Source organism: Salmo salar, chromosome ssa18 (genome assembly GCF_905237065.1).
Source record: "Salmo salar chromosome ssa18, Ssal_v3.1, whole genome shotgun sequence".
Classification (NCBI taxonomy): Eukaryota; Metazoa; Chordata; class Actinopteri; order Salmoniformes; family Salmonidae; genus Salmo; species Salmo salar.
In genome coordinates this window covers 71,512,113-71,532,358 of record NC_059459.1, presented here as the reverse complement: position 1 = coordinate 71,532,358, position 20,246 = coordinate 71,512,113, and the positions used below count along the sequence as shown (strand labels likewise).

The 20,246-nt window shown below is 45.8% G+C and overlaps 1 protein-coding gene across 3 annotated transcripts in view; it reads right to left on the bottom strand.

Moving 5' to 3' along the window:
• LOC106577970 (zinc finger protein 219) overlaps positions 1-20,246 on the bottom strand; it is a 76,503-nt gene that overhangs the window by 32,900 nt on the left and 23,357 nt on the right. Inside the window, exons 3-11 of one of the 3 annotated variants that reach the window (XM_014156469.2) lie at positions 16,039-16,135; positions 10,855-11,000; positions 10,311-10,449; positions 9,685-9,934; positions 9,432-9,524; positions 8,578-8,782; positions 6,059-6,213; positions 5,688-5,766; positions 28-112 (exon numbers count right to left, since the gene is read on the bottom strand). The gene's annotated coding sequence lies outside the window, so the exon portion shown is untranslated. Of the gene's footprint in view, positions 1-27; positions 113-946; positions 991-5,687; positions 5,767-6,058; positions 6,214-8,577; positions 8,783-9,431; positions 9,525-9,684; positions 9,935-10,310; positions 10,450-10,854; positions 11,001-16,038; positions 16,136-20,246 lie in introns of those variants that run through there. The other 2 variants (XM_014156470.2, XM_014156471.2) reach the window with 2 other exon arrangements.

Below are 20,246 nucleotides of genomic sequence, written 5' to 3'. Positions count from 1 at the left end.
GTGTGGGTATGAGTGTGTGTAACTCACCTGTGTGTGTGTCCCCTCCCAGATGCTGGGGATTCCCCCTCCTTCTGACTGCCAACAGAGGAGGAGTCTGAACAGCTACTGTGAACTACAGAGAGAGAGAGAGCGAAAGAGGGAGCGCGAGAGAGCAAATGAGTGAATGAGAAAGGGAGATAAAGAGGGATATGGAGAGAGAGAGACAGGGAGAGAGCAAGAAAGACAGAGAGACAGAGAGAGAGCGAGAGAGGGAGAGAGAAAGACAGAAAGGATGAGGGAGGGAGGGAGGGAGGGAGGGAGGGAGGGAGGGAGGGAGGGAGGGAGGGAGGGAGGGAGGGAGGGAGGGAGGGAGGGAGGGAGGGCAAGAAAAAGAGAGAGAGAGAGAGGTGGTGGGGGAGGGTCAGTGGCCTGCCAATAAAGTGTTTATAATGTAATTAAAATTGGATCACCGCAGAAGGACAGAGGACAATTCTATAAAATGAAATACTACTATTCACAGGGAGATACAGTTGAAGTCGGAAGTTGACATACACTTAGGTTGAAGTCATTAAAACTCGTTTTTCAACCACTCCACAATTTTCTTGTTAACAAACTATAGGTTTGGCAAGTCGGTTAGGACATCAACTTTATGCATGTCACAAGTAATTTTTCCAACAATTGTTTACAGACAGATTATTTCACTTATAATTCACTGTATCACAATTCCAGTGGGTCAGAGATTTACATACACTAAGTTCACTGTGCCTTTAAACAGCTTGGAAAATTCCTGTCATGACTTCCTCCGAAGTCGGTGTGTATTTAACCCTCTGAACCCCCCATGAAGCCCCCAGTACGCACCCCTTACAATTCCAGAAAACTATGTAATGGCTTTAGAAGCTTCTGATAGGCTAATTTACATAATTTGAGTCAATTGGAGGTGTACCTGTGGATGTATTTCAAGGCCTACCTTCAAACTCAGTGCCTCTTTTCTTGACATCATGGGAAAATCAAAAGAAATCATCCAAGACCTCCACAAGTCTGGTTCATCCTTGGGAGCAATTTCCAAACGCCTGAAGGTACCACGTTCATCTGTACAAACAATAGTACGCAAGTATAAACACCATGGGACCAAGCAGCCGTCATACCGCTCAGGAAGGAGACGCATTCTGTCTCCTAGAGATTAACGTACTTTGGTGCGAAAAGTGCGAATCAATCTCAGAACAACAGCAAAGGACCTTGTGAAGATGCTGGAGGAAACGGGTACAAAAGTATCTATATCCACAGTAAAACGAGTCCTATATCGACATAACCTGAAAGACTCAGCAAGGAAGAAGCCACTGCTCCAAAACCGCCTTAAAAAAGCCAGACTACGGTTTGCAACTGCACATGGGGACAAATATCGTATTTTTTGAAGAATTGTTCTCTGGTCTGATGAAACAAAAATAGAACTGTTTGGCCATAATGACCATCATTATGTTTGGAGGAAAAAGGGGGAGGCTTGCAAGCCGAAGGACACCATCCCAACCGTGAAGCACGGGGGTGGCAGCATCATGTTGTGGGGGTGCTTTGCTGCAGGAGGGACTGGTGCACTTCACAAAATAGATGGCATCATGAGGGAGGAAAATTATGTGGATATATTGAAGCAACATGTCAAGACATCAGTCAGGAAGTTAAAGCTTGGTCGCAAATGGGTTTTCTAAATGGACAATGACCCCAAGCATACATCCAAAGTTATGGCTTAAGGGCAACAAAGTCAAGGTATTGGAGTGGCCATCACAAAGCCCTGACCTCAAACCTATAGAAAATTTGTGGGCAGAACTGAAAAAGTGGGTGCGAGCAAGGAGGCCTACAAACCTGACTCAGTTACACCAGCTCTGTCAGGAGGAATGGGCCAAAATTCACCCAACTTATTGTGGGAAACTTGTGGAAGGCTACTCGAAACGTTTGACCCAAGTTAAACAATTTAAAGGCAATGCTACCAAATACTAATTGAGTGTTTGTACATTTCTGACCCACTGGGAATGTGATGAAATAAATAAAAGCTGAAATAAATCATTCGCTCTACTATTATTCTGACATTTCACATTCTTAAAATAAAGTGGTGATCCTAACTGACCTAAGACAGGGAATTTTTACTCAGATTGAATGTCAGGAATTGTGAAAAACTGAGTTTAAATGTATTTGGCTATGGTGTATGTAAAGTATCTCGTTTTACTGTGGATATAAATACATTACACACAAGGTAATCATATGGTCCGTTAAGGTGTGTGTGAGTGCATTTGTACCTCTGTCATTCAGACTGTAGATAGAGTCCATTTCAGATGTTACTGGTGCTCCTGTGACATATAGCAGTATCTTACTGGACAGACCAATACACATTGTCTCTTTCAGACATGAGAGAGAGAGAGAGAGAGAGACTTATACATACAGTGGATGCATCTATAAGAATGCACACCTCTGTAGTAGATGGTTGGAGTAAAATTGGTCAGATATAAGGCGTGAAAGGTTAGAGGTCAGGGGTCATATCTACAGTATGTTGTGAATGAGGGGTGAGAAGGGACAGGTGACTGTTCAGGTGTCATACCTGTGTTATGGATAGTGTGAATGAGAGGGTAAAGGTCAGGGTTTAGAGGTCGTACCTGTGTTATAGATAGTGTTGTGACGTTGTATGTAAAAAAAAATTGTATTGATTAATGTGGTGACTGCTGTTCATCGAATAATTAACGGTTTATAATTACCTGATTAAATTAATCAGGTAATTATTAACTCATTAACCTGGGGTACCATGGGAAAGTTTGGTTTGATTGAGTTTCTATTTCCCAAATTAACTCAAAGAATATCAGAATATCGATTTTACAACAGTCGCTAGTCAATCAATTTCCTCTACAGTCTCATTCTGAATGTCGCATAATCCGGGAATCTGCACAAACCCGAGTCTCACCAAATAAGTCCGCACCACACCAATTGAGTTGATTATTTATTTGCTAACAAGCTAAAATGATATAAGATACACAAACACACATTCTAGGCTATTGATTAGAACTTAGTACGATGAACAGGTCCCTAGTGGGCCAACACCATAGGACACGTGTTACACACAATGGGGATTTCTAAAGAGAGAGAGATAGAGTACGCGAGAGAAAAACACAATTGGGTGCATTTGACAGCTATGATTATTTTAACCCTAACCTTGCCCCGAACTGCCGCTCTTATGGGTCAGAATATAACGATGTAATTACGTGTTGAAGGTCTCCAATGGGGGGTCTCTGCGTGGACCGTGGTTCCGACTTCTCTGATGACGGTCCATCTTCGGTTACCGGGTGTAACTCTCTGTTTCTTCTCACGATGTCAGTGTCCTTTCTTTTAGTAGTCTGTTTCCTCGTCCTTGCTCTGAAAAGGGGTCTTCGGAGGAGGGCTAATCAGCGTGGGGATGGTTCCAGCGTGGGAAGGAAAACAGTGTAGACACATGATTCCTTGGAGAGTGGTGACCAGGTGGTCCTGCTTCATTCACCCCCGTTAGATATGGCTACTTGTCCGTAGCATAGGTTGTAAAAAGGTTCCTTTGTCCTCTTCAACCTTGTGTTGCGTTTTGGGTTTGCTGACCACTCAGACCTTGGCTGCAGCTCAGGGTCACTTAGTCTAATATGTTAATTCTTAACTCACATATTTTATACCCTCGGGTCAGAAATGGGCGTTTCCGCCTTTAGGGCAATTCTCTGGGCGTACCAAGTTACGAGGCAAGGTCTGGATTTTACTCAGTTCCAATTTAGTCAACTAACTTCACATTTCATCTTTACAAAAACATTCTCTTTGATCTGGACATTTTCCACACAATGTACAATATGCAAACATCAGGCACATATTAGGACAACTCTTAAAGTTACAATGTTTTTGTTATAACGTCGTCCTTTAACTTTTAATAACATAACAAAACGACATTCATTTTCATATTACATCTATCGTCATTAGCACCATTGTGGCTGACGAAACCTATTGTCCCAAAGTCCATTTATTGCATGTTAATGTTCTGAGGCCGGTTCTCCATAGTGTGAGGACAAAGGAATTTTGTCTGCTGCCTTAAAACCTCTCTGGGGGTATGGGACACTACCGTCCCACCTGGCCAACATCCAGTGAAATTGCAGAGAGCCAAATTCAAAAACAGAAATACTCATTATAAAAATGAATGAAGCATACAAGTGTTATACATCGGTTTAAAGATTAATTTATTGTTAATCAAACCACAGTGTCAGATTTCAAAAATACTTTACGGTGAAAGCAAACCATGCGATTATCTGAGAACAGCGCCCAGCAGACAAATCATTACAAACAGTAACCAGCCAAGTAGACGAGTAACAAAAGTCAGAAATAGTGATAAAATTAATCACTTACCTTTGATGATCTTTATATGGTTACACTCACAAGTCTCCCAGTTACCCAATAAATGTGCGTTTTGTTCGATCAAGTCCCTCTTTATATCCAAAAACCTCCGTTTTGTTAGCACGTTTTGTTCAGTAATCCACTGTCTCAAACAACATCCGGTGAAATTGCAGAGCGTGAAACTCAACGAAACAGAAATTCTCATAATAAACATACATAAAAGATACAAATGTTATACACCAGCTTAAAGATAAACTTCTTGTTAATCCAACCGCTGTGTCAGATTTCAAAAAGGCTTTACGGTGAAAGCAAACCATGCGATTATCTGAGAACAGCGCCCAGCAGACAAATCATTACAAACAGTTAGCAGCCAAGAAGAGGAGTAACGAAAGTCAGAAATAGCGATACAATTTATCACTTACCTTTGATGATCTTCATATGGTAGCACTCCCAAGACTCCATGTTACACAATAAATGTTTGTTTTGTTCGATAATGTCCCTCTTTATATCCAAAAACCTCCGTTTTGTTTGTGCGTTTTGTTCAGTAATCCATTGGAACAAAGCGCGGTCACAGCATGCAGATGAAAAATCAAAAAAGTACCATAAAAGTTAATAAAAACATGTCAAACGATGTTTATAATCAATCCTCAGGTTGTTTTTGTCATAAATAATCGATCATATTTCAACCAGACAATATCTTTGTCAATAGAAAAGGAGAAACAAGAAAGGTGCGGTCCCGGTCACGCGCTGCACTCATGTCTGTAAATGTCCACTGTCCTCTCGTTGAAAGTGGTGTTCCTCCCTCATTTTTCAGAGTAAAAGCCTGAAACAATGCCTAAAGACTGGCCACATGTAGTGGAAGACATAGGGATCGTGAACTGCGTCATAAGTCTAAGTATGGTGGATAGGCTTTCAATGGAAAAACAGGCATTTCAAAATAAAGGCACTTCTTGGATGGATTTCGCCTGCCATATCAGTTCTGTTATACTCACAGACATTATTTTAACAGTTTTGGAAACTTTAGAGTGTTTTCCATCCAAATCTACCAATTGTATGCATATCCTAGCTTCTGGACCTAAATAGCAGGCAGTTTACTTTGGGCACACTTTTCATCCAAAATTCCGAATGCTGCCCCCTACCCTAGTGAGGTTAAGATGGGCGTGAGGTGTCATAACCCCCCCCCCCCCACCTCAATACCTCTCGATCTCTTTCCCTCTGGTGAGTGTCAGAGATCTCTCTGTAGGATTGTGGTCCACGGTAACCTGACACGAGCAGGCCAGTCATGACAACTGTGTGACTGAGAGGGTAAAGCCAGGGTTTAGAGGTCGTACCTGTATTGTGTATGGTGTGGGTCCAAAGGAGCTGAGCGATATCGTGTGTCCAGGCTGCCCTCTCCTCTCCACTCTGACACTGCAGGGTCAGGCAGTCCCGGATACGGAGAAAGAGAGAGAGAGAGAGAGAGAGAGAGAGAGAGAGAGAGACTTATACATACAGTGGATGTATCTTTTTCTCATATAACAGCAGTTTTGAAGTTATGGATTTAGTCTATAATTTCTCTGTAGGTGTCTTGTTTATTTGAAGACAAACGTGTGTGTGAGCATGTGTGTCATTGTGAATGTGTGAGTATGTACATGTGTCTGTACTGCATGTATGTGTGTGTGTTTGCATCCAACGTTCCTATGTCTGAGTCGGTGTCTGTTACCTTGATGCTGTGATTGAAGCTGTAGGCGGTGTGTCCCGGGCTCTTCTGCTTGGTGAAGATGATGAGGGGTTGATAGAGGAACACACCCCGGTATTCTTCCTCCTGGTCCTCCCACACACCTGACGCACCAGATCTCCACGCTCCGCCACCGGGACCTAATGGACACACACACACATAGGCAAGCACATGCACGTAAGGAAACACCCACACACACACACACACGTGTCATGTAAACACTACAACAACATATTGACTGTTAGATCATGACCTATAACTTACCACACTTACACACACAGACGTACATAGTTCACCGTCCCCCAAACCGCTTCAAGTTGTGTTTTGACCTGTCCAGTGATGTGAGGCTCATGTAACATGAGCTGTGTGTCAAACCTCCTCCACCACTCAGTTCTTTAGCTAGCTACCTCTCAGAGAGCTGTGTGTCAAACCTCCTCCACCACTCAGTTCTTTAGCTAGCTACCTCTCAGAGAGCTGTGTGTCAAACCTCTTCCACCACTCAGTTCTTTAGCTAGCTACCTCTCAGAGAGCTGTGTGTCAAACCTCTTCCAACCCTCAGTTTTTTAGCTAGCTACCTCTCAGAGAGCAGTGTGTGAAACCTCCTCCACCACTCAGTTCTTTAGCTAGCTACCTCTCAGAGAGCTGTGTGTCAAACCTCTTCCACCACTCAGGTCATTAGCAGCTACATCTCAGAGAGCATTGTGCCAAACCTCCTCCACCACTCAGTTCTTTAGCTAGCTACCTCTCAGAGAGCTGTGTGTCAAACCTCCTCCAGCACTCAAGTTCTTTAGCTAGCTACATCTCAGAGAGCTGTGTGTCAAACCTCCTCCAACACTCAGTTCTTTAGCTAGCTACCTCTCAGAGAGCTGTGTGTCAAACCTCTTCCAACCCTCAGTTTTTTAGCTAGCTACCTCTCAGAAAGCAGTGTGTGAAACCTCCTCCACCATTCAGTTCTTTAGCTAGCTACCTCTCAGAGAGCTGTGTGTCAAACCTCTTCCACCACTCAGGTCATTAGCAGCTACATCTCAGAGAGCATTGTGCCAAACCTCCTCCACCACTCAGTTCTTTAGCTAGCTACCTCTCAGAGAGCTGTGTGTCAAACCTCCTCCAGCACTCAAGTTCTTTAGCTAGCTACATCTCAGAGAGCTGTGTGTCAAACCTCCTCCACCACTCAAGTTATTAAACTAGCTACCTCTCAGAGAGCTGTGTGTCAAACCTCTTCCACCACTCAGTTCTTTAGCTAGCTACCTCTCAGAGAGCTGTGTGTCAAACCTCTTCCAACCCTCAGTTTTTTAGCTAGCTACCTCTCAGAGAGCTGTGTGTCAAACCTCTTCCACCACTCAGTTCTTTAGCTAGCTACTGCTCAGAGAGCTGTGTGTCAAACCTCTTCCACCACTCAGTTCCTTAGCTAGCTACCTCTCAGAGAGCTGTGTGTCAAACCTCCTCCACCATTCAGTTCTTTAGCTAGCTACCTCTCAGAGAGCTGTGTGTCAAACCTCCTCCACCACTCAAGTTATTAAACTAGCTACCTCTCAGAGAGCTGTGTGTCAAACCTCTTCCACCACTCAGTTCTTTAGCTAGCTACCTCTCAGAGAGCTGTGTGTCAAACCTCTTCCAACCCTCAGTTTTTTAGCTAGCTACCTCTCAGAGAGCTGTGTGTCAAACCTCTTCCACCACTCAGTTCTTTAGCTAGCTACCGCTCAGAGAGCTGTGTGTCAAACCTCTTCCACCATTCAGTTCTTTAGCTAGCTACCTCTCAGAGAGCTGTGTGTCAAACCTCTTCCACCACTCAGTTCTTTAGCTAGCTACCTCTCAGAGAGCTGTGTGTCAAACCTCTTCCACGACTCAGTTCTTTAGCTAGCTACCTCTCAGAGAGCTGTGTGTCAAACCTCTTCCACTACTCAGGTCATTAGCTAGCTACATCTCAGAGAGCTTTGTGCCAAACCTCCTCCACCACTCAGTTCTTTAGCTAGCTACCTCTCAGAGAGCTGTGTGTCAAACCTCTTCCACGACTCAGTTCTTTAGCTAGCTACCTCTCAGAGAGCTGTGTGTCAAACCTCTTCCACCACTCAGAGGTTTAGCTAGCTACCTCTCAGAGAGCTGTGTGTCAAACCTCTTCCACCACTCAGTTCTTTAGCTAGCTACCTCTCAGAGAGCTGTGTGTCAAACCTCCTCCACCACTTAGTTCTTTAGCTAGCTACCTCTCAGAGAGCTGTGTGAGTGTCTCAATGTCTTCATGTGTGAGTGTGTGTCAGCATGCCTTCCTATGTTTATGCATGTGCGTGTGTGTATGTATGTGTGTGAGTGTTTGTGTGCACCCTATTCCCTATATAGTGCACTACTGTTGACCAGAGCGCTATGATCAAAAGAAGTGCACTATATAGGGAATATGGTGCCATTTGAGACAGACCTAGTTTAGGGTTGAAACCTTGTCACTAGTCTGGGAGAGTTAGTTATACCAGTGTTGGGATTAATCTATTCTAAATTAAGTCTGGCATTCTCACCGGACACCTGACGATGAGGTCGCTGGCCCGGAGGTCCTCACCGTGGCGCTGGGCGTGTCTGAGGACGGAGAGGAAGGAGTCAGAGGCGGGGTTTAACCTTCCCAGCTCCTCTAGAACATCACAGTACTGTTCCAGTCTGTGTAGGGGCCTGGAGACAGTGGGGGAAGGACAGGAGGGAGAGAGGAGGGGTGGCAGGGAGTCTGAGCTGGGGAGGGACGAGGAGGAGGAGAGGGGAAGGAGAGGAGAGGACTTCAGCCATCTACACTATGGTCATTATCATCAATCTCATTTTTTTCTTCACATAACATAAATAAATGATCAACAAACAGAACAGACATAACAAACACAGTGCAATACTTGCAACTCCAGTCCATAAAAAAAAACTACAAATACAAAATAAAAATCCTATTAAATATACAGATTTGGCCAAGCCTCCCACCCAATCATCATCATCATCATCATTATCATATCATCATTTTCATGATACAGTACTTTTAAACATCTTCTACTGCCACCCTGTGGTCGTTTTAGATGACTACAGTGACCATTCTACCCTCAGATCTCTGCTAATACCATCTGTGTGATCTTCTCTTCATGTTTACTCAGTTTAAAGCTGTGATCAGACATTGCCCTATGCATGTATCAGACTGGGGTTATTATAATATATTGAAAGTCTGGTGATTGGTTTTAGTGTAATCCAACATTAATGAGTTATTTTAGGGTATACAATGCAGTGTTAATTGCCTTTACTATATGAAACAGCTCAAAATCCCAGCCATTATTATGAGCTTTCCTCCCCTCACCAGCCTCCACTGATGCTGTAATAATGTTTTTTGAATGGAACCTTTTCTTACCTTGAAGAAGTCTAGCCTAAGTGACCAACAAGGAGTCCACTTCTGGTTTGGTCCTCACTATATGTAGTGAGAGTACTGGAGAAACTCCTCTCTCTTTGTATGAGAGGAAGAAAGAGGGATAAAGAGTGAACGAGAGCCAGAGAGAAAGAGGGGGAGATAGAAAAAAAAGTAGTCAATTTCTTCTTCTTCTACTTCTCGATGGCACTGTCCATGCTAAAACAGCCCTCTATCCAACTCTATGTGACCCACTCACATGTTTACTGAAGAGGTCCTGTTTCAGCAGACTCTGCAGTAGAGCTCCCTCCATGGTTGGGAGGAGGTACTGCGAGTGGAAGGTGCTGAAGCTGGCCAAGTTGTGGAAAAGGAGGCCTGCTTTCCCCCGGAGGGAGGACGGGGTGTCTGGACCCTCCAAGAGGGGCAGGTAGGTCTCCTCCACACCCTTTAACACGGCCACGTACTGCCTCCCTGAACACAGCATCCTACACCATAATAGATAGAGCTTGCTATAGGGAAAGAGAGAGAGGGGGGATAGAGGATGAAGGGAGCGGATGAAGAGGGGAAAGAAGCCATTGGGGAGGGAGAAAGGAAAATTGGAGGATTCAGAAAGAGAGAGGAAGTGGGAAAGAAAGTTAAGGAGGGAAGGGGGAAGAGGAAGAGGAATAGAGAAAGAGATGGAGGGAGATAGAGGAAGGGAGGACAGAGATTGGGGAAAGAGAGAAAGCGGAGGGAAGGAGTAAAGAGAGGGATACCCCTGCACTCCTCCTCCCCATCCCTCCACCTCCTCCCTCTCTCTCCAGTCTTCCCTCTGTGATACAATACAACACAGTGCTACTATACTAGTGTTCCATTTCATTCAGATCTTCCCTCCCTCTCTCCTACCTTTTCCAGTTTGTCCACCATGGCAGCCAATCGACCGAGGGCTTCCAGGGCGCTGACTCTGTGATTGGACATCTGGATGAGGCGGTGGAGGGCGTTGTCCACACTATCATAGAGGTTTGAGGTCACAGCCAAGGCATCCCTGAGGGGCACAGGGTTCAAAGGTCATAAAGGATATGATTATATAGGGGTGAATCCTAACTTCCACTTAAGTCGAATTTTCACTGAGTCTCCCATTGACATCACATGACTAAGTTAATGTTTTACTTAGTGTAAGTTAGGATTAATTGATTTAATGAAAGAGATAGAAGATTGATGTGTTATAATAGGAACCATTTTCAAATACATTTCTCATACGTTATATCTATGATAGGATCATCTATTTTAATTACATTTTCATTTGGACACACTGATGGGACAGGGTCATAGATATGTACAAGAGAGCTCATCTATCTTTGCAATGGCCACTTATGTGACAGCATGGGAAGCGCCATTGAGGGAAAGTGTGCCTTCTATCCAACTCTATGGACAGGGTAGCTGGTGGTACCTGCAGTCCGGGGATCTCTTTGCCAGTCCTGATGTGGTCAGTCCTGCCAGCCAGGCCCCGCCCTTCAGCTGCAGCTCAGTTAGCTGTTGGTTGACCAGGACGCTCGTCATCAGCTCTCTGTGTTTATCCACACTCAGGGGAACAGTCTGGAAAAGAGACCAAAAAAAATATCTGGTAAACTGTGCGTTGTTAAGCAAGATGGTTCACGCTCAGAAAGTATGTGACATTTACACAACATTTATTCAACTTTTTTCATAAGTTCACTCAAAAGTTTTTTTTTTTCTTCTAAAATTCATTTGGCGACAATTGTTGGTATTTCACCCCATAACACCTCGTTGACTTGTGTGCTACCATGTTAAACCACACAGAAGCAGTGATATGGTAATACACATAGCATACCTTGATACAGTCTGGTAGTGGTGCTGTGTCCATAGGCTGCAGTGCACCCTCCAACAGACAGAGGGCGCTCTCACAACACTCAGTCAGACTCAACAGTCTCAAAGCAAAAACAGGACTGGAGTAATTTAGTACAGTTAGTCTGCAGTTCAAATGACATCCTATTGCCTATAGTGAACTGTTATTGACCAGAGCACAACTTTTAACCAGGGACCCAACCTATAATAGTTCATACTTCAAATGACATAAACAGGCTTGATGGTGAAAACGTGTCCATTGATATGGCTGATTTCATATCTAAGGAAATAATGTTCTTTGCGATTTCAGGCTGTCTTTTTCATTCAAGTCACATGACTCGAGTAACGTACAATGTTGTGTGTGTGTGTGTGCACATGCACGCATGCCTTCCTGAGTGTGTGTATGCTGTGCCGTGTGCGCGTGTGACTGTAAATCAATTTGAGATAAGTGTGAATAAACAAAACATTCCTGTCTGTCTCGGTCTTGGAATCTCATATTCCAAATGCCAATAGTGGCGTATTGATTGAGCTGCATATGGGATCTGAATTGATTTGAGAAAGAATAGGCTTTATGACTGTAAGTCTTAGCATTCAAAGAGCTAAACTTGACATTCTGAGTGCTAGAATCATGCTGGGAACACAGACTCTCTCTCTCTCTCTCTCTCTCTCTCTCTCTCTCTCTCTCTCTCTCTCTCTCTCTCTCTCTCTCTCTCACTCTCTCATCAGTCTCTGTTTCCCTGCCCCTCCCTCCATCCCTCTTTCCCTCCCTCCCTCACCAGTCTGAAAGCCAGCCAGTTAGAGTGGCAGTGTTTATAGTCTCCATCCATCTCCAGGGGCAGCTGCAGCCTGTCTATATACTGTTGAAGGACCCCTGTCCCTCGCGCCGTGTGCACAGACACACACACACACACTCACTCAAAAAGACAGAGATAAAAGGGAATTACATTTAGTGTGACAAGCGATACAGTGTGAGAATTCAATTGAATTCAACTCTCCTTTTCATAGCCACCTAGGATAGTCCATTCTCCTTTATTTAGCCACCTAGGATAGTCCGTTCTCCTTTATATAGCCACCCAGGATAGTCCGTTCTCCTTTATATAGCCACCCAGGATAGTCCATTCTCCTTTATATAGCCACCCAGGATAGTCCATTCTCCTTTATATAGCCACCTAGGATAGTCCATTCACCTTTATTTAGCCACCCAGGATAGTCCATTCTCCTTTATATAGCCACCCAGGATAGTCCATTCTCCTTCATATAGCCACCCAGGATAGTCCATTCTCCTTTATATAGCCACCTAGGATAGTCCATTCTCCTTTATATAGCCACCTAGGATAGTCCATTCTCCTTTATATAGCCACCCAGGATAGTCCATTCTCCTTTATATAGCCACCCAGGATAGTCCATTCTCCTTTATATAGCCACCCAGGATAGTCCATTCTCCTTTATATAGCCACCTAGGATAGTCCATTCACCTTTATTTAGCCACCTAGGATAGTCCATTCTCCTTTATTTAGCCACCCAGGATAGTCCGTTCTCCTTTATATAGCCACCCAGGATAGTCCATTCTCCTTTATATAGCCACCTAGGATAGTCCATTCTCCTTTATTTAGCCACCCAGGATAGTCCGTTCTCCTTTATATAGCCACCCAGGGTAGTCCATTCTCCTTTATATAGCCACCCAGGATAGTCCATTCACCTTTATATAGCCACCCAGGATAGTCCATTCTCCTTTATATAGCCACCCAGGATAGTCCATTCTCCTTTATATAGCCACCCAGGATAGTCCATTCTCCTTTATATAGCCACCCAGGATAGTCCATTCTCCTTTATATAGCCACCCAGGATAGTCCATTCTCCTTTATATAGCCACCCAGGATAGTCCATTCTCCTTTATATAGCCACCCAGGATAGTCCATTCTCCTTTATATAGCCACCCAGGATAGTCCATTCTCCTTTATATAGCCACCCAGGATAGTCCATTCTCCTTTATTTAGCCACCCAGGATAGTCCATTCTCCTTTATATAGCCACCCAGGATAGTCCATTCTCCTTTATATAGCCACCCAGGATAGTCCATTCTCCTTTATATAGCCACCCAGGATAGTCCATTCTCCTTTATATAGCCACCCAGGATAGTCCATTCTCCTTTATATAGCCACCCAGGATAGTCCATTCTCCTTTATATAGCCACCCAGGATAGTCCATTCTCCTTTATATAGCCACCCAGGATAGTCCATTCTCCTTTATATAGCCACCCAGGATAGTCCATTCTCCTTTATATAGCCACCCAGGATAGTCCATTCTCCTTTATATAGCCACCCAGGATAGTCCGTTCTCCTTTATTTAGCCACCTAGGATAGTCCATTCTCCTTTATATAGCCACCCAGGATAGTCCATTCTCCTTTATTTAGCCACCCAGGATAGTCCATTCTCCTTTATATAGCCACCCAGGATAGTCCGTTCTCCTTTATATAGCCACCCAGGATAGTCCATTCTCCTTTATATAGCCACCCAGGATAGTCCATTCTCCTTTATATAGCCACCCAGGATAGTCCATTCTCCTTTATATAGCCACCCAGGATAGTCCATTCTCCTTTATATAGCCACCCAGGATAGTCCATTCTCCTTTATATAGCCACCCAGGATAGTCCATTCTCCTTTATATAGCCACCCAGGATAGTCCATTCTCCTTTATATAGCCACCCAGGATAGTCCATTCTCCTTTATATAGCCACCCAGGATAGTCCATTCTCCTTTATATAGCCACCCAGGATAGTCCATTCTCCTTTATATAGCCACCCAGGATAGTCCATTCTCCTTTATATAGCCACCCAGGATAGTCCATTCTCCTTTATATAGCCACCCAGGATAGTCCATTCACCTTTATACAGCCACCCAGGATAGTCCATTCTCCTTTATATAGCCACCCAGGATAGTCCATTCTCCTTTATATAGCCACCCAGGATAGTCCATTCTCCTTTATATAGCCACCCAGGGTAGTCCATTCTCCTTTATATAGCCACCCAGGATAGTCCATTCTCCTTTATATAGCCACCCAGGATAGTCCGTTCTCCTTTATATAGCCACCCAGGATAGTCCATTCTCCTTTATATAGCCACCCAGGATAGTCCATTCACCTTTATACAGCCACCCAGGATAGTCCATTCTCCTTTATATAGCCACCCAGGATAGTCCATTCTCCTTTATATAGCCACCCAGGATAGTCCATTCACCTTTATATAGCCACCCAGGATAGTCCATTCTCCTTTATATAGCCACCCAGGATAGTCCATTCACCTTTATACAGCCACCCAGGATAGTCCATTCACCTTTATTTAGCCACCCAGGATAGTCCGTTCTCCTTTATATAGCCACCCAGGATAGTCCGTTCTCCTTTATATAGCCACCCAGGATAGTCCATTCACCTTTATATAGCCACCCAGGATAGTCCGTTCTCCTTTATATAGCCACCCAGGATAGTCCATTCTCCTTTATATAGCCACCTAGGATAGTCCATTCTCCTTTATATAGCCACCTAGGATAGTCCATTCTCCTTTATATAGCCACCCAGGATAGTCCATTCTCCTTTATATAGCCACCCAGGATAGTCCATTCTCCTTTATATAGCCACCCAGGATAGTCCATTCTCCTTTATTTAGCCACCCAGGGTAGTCCGTTCTCCTTTATATAGCCACCCAGGATAGTCCATTCTCCTTTATATAGCCACCCAGGATAGTCCATTCTCCTTTATATAGCCACCTAGGATAGTCCGTTCTCCTTTATATAGCCACCCAGGATAGTCCATTCTCCTTTATTTAGCCACCCAGGATAGTCCATTCACCTTTATATAGCCACCCAGGATAGTCCATTCTCCTTTATTTAGCCACCCAGGATAGTCCATTCAACTTTATATAGCCACCTAGGATAGTCCATTCTCCTTTATATAGCCACCCAGGATAGTCCATTCTCCTTTATATAGCCACCCAGGATAGTCCGTTCTCCTTTATATAGCCACCCAGGATAGTCCATTCACCTTTATATAGCCACCCAGGATAGTCCATTCACCTTTATATAGCCACCTAGGATAGTCCATTCTCCTTTATATAGCCACCTAGGATAGTCCATTCTCCTTTATATAGCCACCCAGGATAGTCCATTCTCCTTTATATAGCCACCTAGGATATCACACACACACACACACACACACACACACACACACACACACACACACACACACACACACACACACACACACACACACACACACACACACACACACACACACACACACACACACACACCACTTCCCTCATTAATCATCGGTATCACTCCATTTGACCTCTGACCCTGTTACTTTAATGGTAAATTATGTTTTTATAGAGCACACTATCCTTCATCCTCCTTTCTTATCGTCCCTTCAATGATAAATGTTGCTGTGTGTGAGTGTGTGTGTGTGTGTGTGTGTGTGTGTGTGTGTGTGTGTGTGTGTGTGTGTGTGTGTGTGTGTGTGTATATATATTCACTTCTACGTCCTCTAGACTGTGGGGAGACACCTGCTGCTGCTCTTTCACCAGAATGAGGACCGAGCCAAGACCTCCCGGGATTACAGCCTGGACCACACACACACACACACACACACACACACACACACACACACACACACACACACACACACTCATCATAGGATGCCCTTTCAATGTAAACACATGATGATACGCATATAAACAAAACACACAAGTTTAAACATTCAACATTTAACTCCTTCTCACCCGGAATTGTTTCAGTGCAGCGAGGCAGAGAGTAGAGGGGGGAGACTGTCTGCTGTCCACTATCACTGTAAGACCTCTCTCTTCTTCAACAGAAGGGCTGATGGAGGGAGAAAGATAGATGAGAGAGAAAGAGAGAGATACAGAGAGAGAGGAAGAGGGAGGATGAGTGGATAAAGTGCATAAAGTGAAACATCGAACTTCAACTTTCAGTTTCTGTCACAAACCACTGTAAAACTAATCTGGGTACCAGCCTGTTTAGCTATCATTCCACTCCTTGTCATGGCTAACTGGGGATGAGAACAGCCAGGAAATTCTGACAGAGTTTAGTCCTCACAGCACTACACACAGGAGGAAGGGAAGGAAGGGCTTCTTTCATAACATGGGATAAAGTAGGTAGATACCGGATAGGTTACATCTGTTGTGGTGCAGTTTATTGGGCTAGATCTTTGGCACATGACACACACTAAATGCCATTCTCTTTTATCTCAGAGTACAAGGAGTGGAATTTTAGCTAAACAGAATGTAACGATCGTCGTAGAGAGGTGCAGCGTGGCACGTGTTCATGATTATTTATTTCAATCAAACAAACAAACACTCAAACAAAAATACCACAGGGAAACAAAAGCGCACAGTTCTGTCAGGTACAGAAAACAAGTACCCACAAACACAGGTGGGAAAAGGCTGCCTAAGTATGATTCCTAATCAGAGACAACGATAGACAGCTGCCTCTGATTAGGAACCATACTCGGCTCAAAACAAAGAAATACAAAACATAGAATGCCCACCCCACACCCTGACCTAACAAAATAGAGAAATAAACCGTCTCTCTCAGGTCAGGGTGTGACACAGAAGGTACCCAGGCTACTACAAAACCACTATATAAAGTATCACAGAGTTTTTTACACTGCCAGTAGTGCTGTGAGTGTTACGCTATAAAGGGTCCCCCCAGACTAGACTGTAATATTGTACTGAGACAGTTTGACATAGTGACAGGTGATTACAGGGTTATCCTGTGATAGCAGGCTAAGACATGGCCCATCTCGTCCTCACGGCAACCATCCTCAGGGAGGTGCGTTTCAGTGACGACCACAGCTCGTCCCAGCCTGTCCACCGTACCTACGGACAGACTCTCTTCCTCTATCTCCCCTTCACCCACACACTCACTCTCCTCCTCTGTCTCCCCTTCATCCACACACTCACTCTCTTCCTCTATCTCCCCTTCATCCACACACTCACTCTCCTCCTCTATCTCCCCTTCACCCACACACTCACTCTCCTCCTCTATCTCCCCTTCACCCACACACACACTCTCCTCCTCTATCTCCCCTTCACCCACAATCTCCTCCTCTATCTCCCCTTCATCCACACACTCACTCTCCTCCTCTATCTCCCCTTCACCCACACACACACACTCTCCTCCTCTATCTGCCCTTCACTCACACACACACTCTCCTCCTCTATCTCCCCTTCACCCACACACACACTCTCCTCCTCTATCTCCCCTTCACCCACAATCTCCTCCTCTATCTCCCCTTCACCCACACACTCACTCTCCTCCTCTACATCCCCTTCACCCACACACTCACTCTCCTCCTCTATATCCCCTTCACCCACACACACTCTCCCTCTATCTCCCCTTCACCCACACACTCACTCTCCTCCTCTATCTCCCCTTCACCCACACACACACTCTCCTCCTCTATCTCCCCTTCACCCACAATCTCCTCCTCTATCTCCCCTTCATCCACACACTCACTCACTCTCCTCCTCTATCTCCCCTTCACCCACACACACACACTCTCCTCCCCTATCTGCCCTTCACCCACACACACACTCTCCTCCTCTATCTCCCCTTCACCCACACACACACTCTCCTCCTCTATCTCCCCTTCACCCACAATCTCCTCCTCTATCTCCCCTTCACCCACACACTCACTCTCCTCCTCTACATCCCCTTCACCCACACACTCACTCTCCTCCTCTATATCCCCTTCACCCACACACACTCTCCCTCTATCTCCCCTTCACCCACACACTCACTCTCCTCCTCTATCTCCCCTTCACCCACACACACACTCTCCTCCTCTATCTCCCCTTCACCCACAATCTCCTCCTCTATCTCCCCTTCACCCACACACACACTCTCCTCCTCTATCTGCCCTTCACCCACACACACACTCTCCTCCTCTATCTCCCCTTCACCCACACACACACTCTCCTCCTCTATCTACCCTTCACCCACAATCTCCTCCTCTATCTCCCCTTCACCCACACACTCACTCTCCTCCTCTACATCCCCTTCACCCACACACTCACTCTCCTCCTCTATATCCCCTTCACCCACACACACTCTCCCTCTATCTCCCCTTCACCCACACACTCACTCTCCTCCTCTATCTCCCCTTCACCCACACACACACTCTCCTCCTCTATCTCCCCTTCACCCACAATCTCCTCCTCTATCTCCCCTTCATCCACACACTCACTCTCCTCCTCTATCTCCCCTTCACCCACACCCACAATCTCCTCCTCTATCTCCCCTTCACCCACACACACACTCTCCTCCTCTATCTGCCCTTCACCCACACACACAGTCTCCTCCTCTATCTCCCCTTCACCCACACACACACTCTCCTCCTCTATCTCCCCTTCACCCACAATCTCCTCCTCTATCTCCCCTTCACCCACACACTCACTCTCCTCCTCTACATCCCCTTCACCCACACACTCACTCTCCTCCTCTATATCCCCTTCACCCACACACACTCTCCCTCTATCTCCCCTTCACCCACACACTCACTCTCCTCCTCTATCTCCCCTTCACCCCCACACACACTCTCCTCCTCTATCTCCCCTTCACCCACAATCTCCTCCTCTATCTCCCCTTCACCCACACACACACTCTCCTCCTCTATCTCCCCTTCACCCACACACACACTCTCCTCCTCTATCTCCCCTTCACCCACACACACACTCTCCTCCTCTATCTCCCCTTCACCCACACACTCACTCTCCTCCTCTATCTCCCCTTCACCCACACACACACACTCTCCTCCTCTATATCCCCTTCATCCACACACACACTCTCCTCCATCTCCCCTTCACCCACAATCTCCTCCTCTATCTCCCCCTTCACCCACACACACACCTCTCCTCCTCTATCTCCCCTTCACCCACACACACACTCTCCTCCTCTATCTCCCCTTCACCCACACACACACTCTCCTCCTCTATCTCCCCTTCACCCACACACACACTCTCCTCCTCTATCTCCCCTTCACCCACACACACACTCTCCTCCTCTATCTCCCCTTCACCCACAATCTCCTCCTCTATCTCCCCTTCATCCACACACTCACTCTCCTCCTCTATCTCCCCTTCACCCACACACACACTCTCCTCCTCTATCTCCCCTTCACCCACACACTCACTCTCCTCCTCTATCTCCCCTTCACCCACACACACACTCTCCTCCTCTATCTCCCCTTCACCCACACACACACTCTCCTCCTCTATCTCCCCTTCACCCACACACACACTCTCCTCCTCTATCTCCCCTTCACCCACAATCTCCTCCTCTATCTCCCCTTCACCCACACACTCACTCTCCTCCTCTATCTCCCCTTCACCCACACACTCACTCTCCTCCTCTATCTCCCCTTCACCCACACACACACTCTCCTCCTCTATCTCCCCTTCACCCACACACACTCTCCTCCTCTATCTCCCCTTCACCCACACACCACTCTCCTCCTCTATCTCCCCTTCACCCACACACTCACTCTCCTCCTCTATCTCCCCTTCACCCACACACACACTCTCCTCCTCTATCTCCCCTTCACCCACACACACACTCTCCTCCTCTATCTCCCCTTCACCCACACACTCACTCTCCTCCTCTATCTCCCCTTCACCCACACTCTCCTCCTCTATCTCCCCTTCACCCCACACACTCACTCTCCTCCTCTATCTCCCCTTCACCCACACACACACTCTCCTCCTCTATCTCCCCTTCACCCACACACACTCTCCTCCTCTATCTCCCCTTCACCCACACACTCACTCTCCTCCTCTATCTCCCCTTCACCCACACACACTCCTCCTCTATCTCCCCTTCACCCACACACTCACTCTCCTCCTCTATCTCCCCTTCACCCACACACACACTCTCCTCCTCTATCTCCCCTTCACCCACACACATCTCCTCC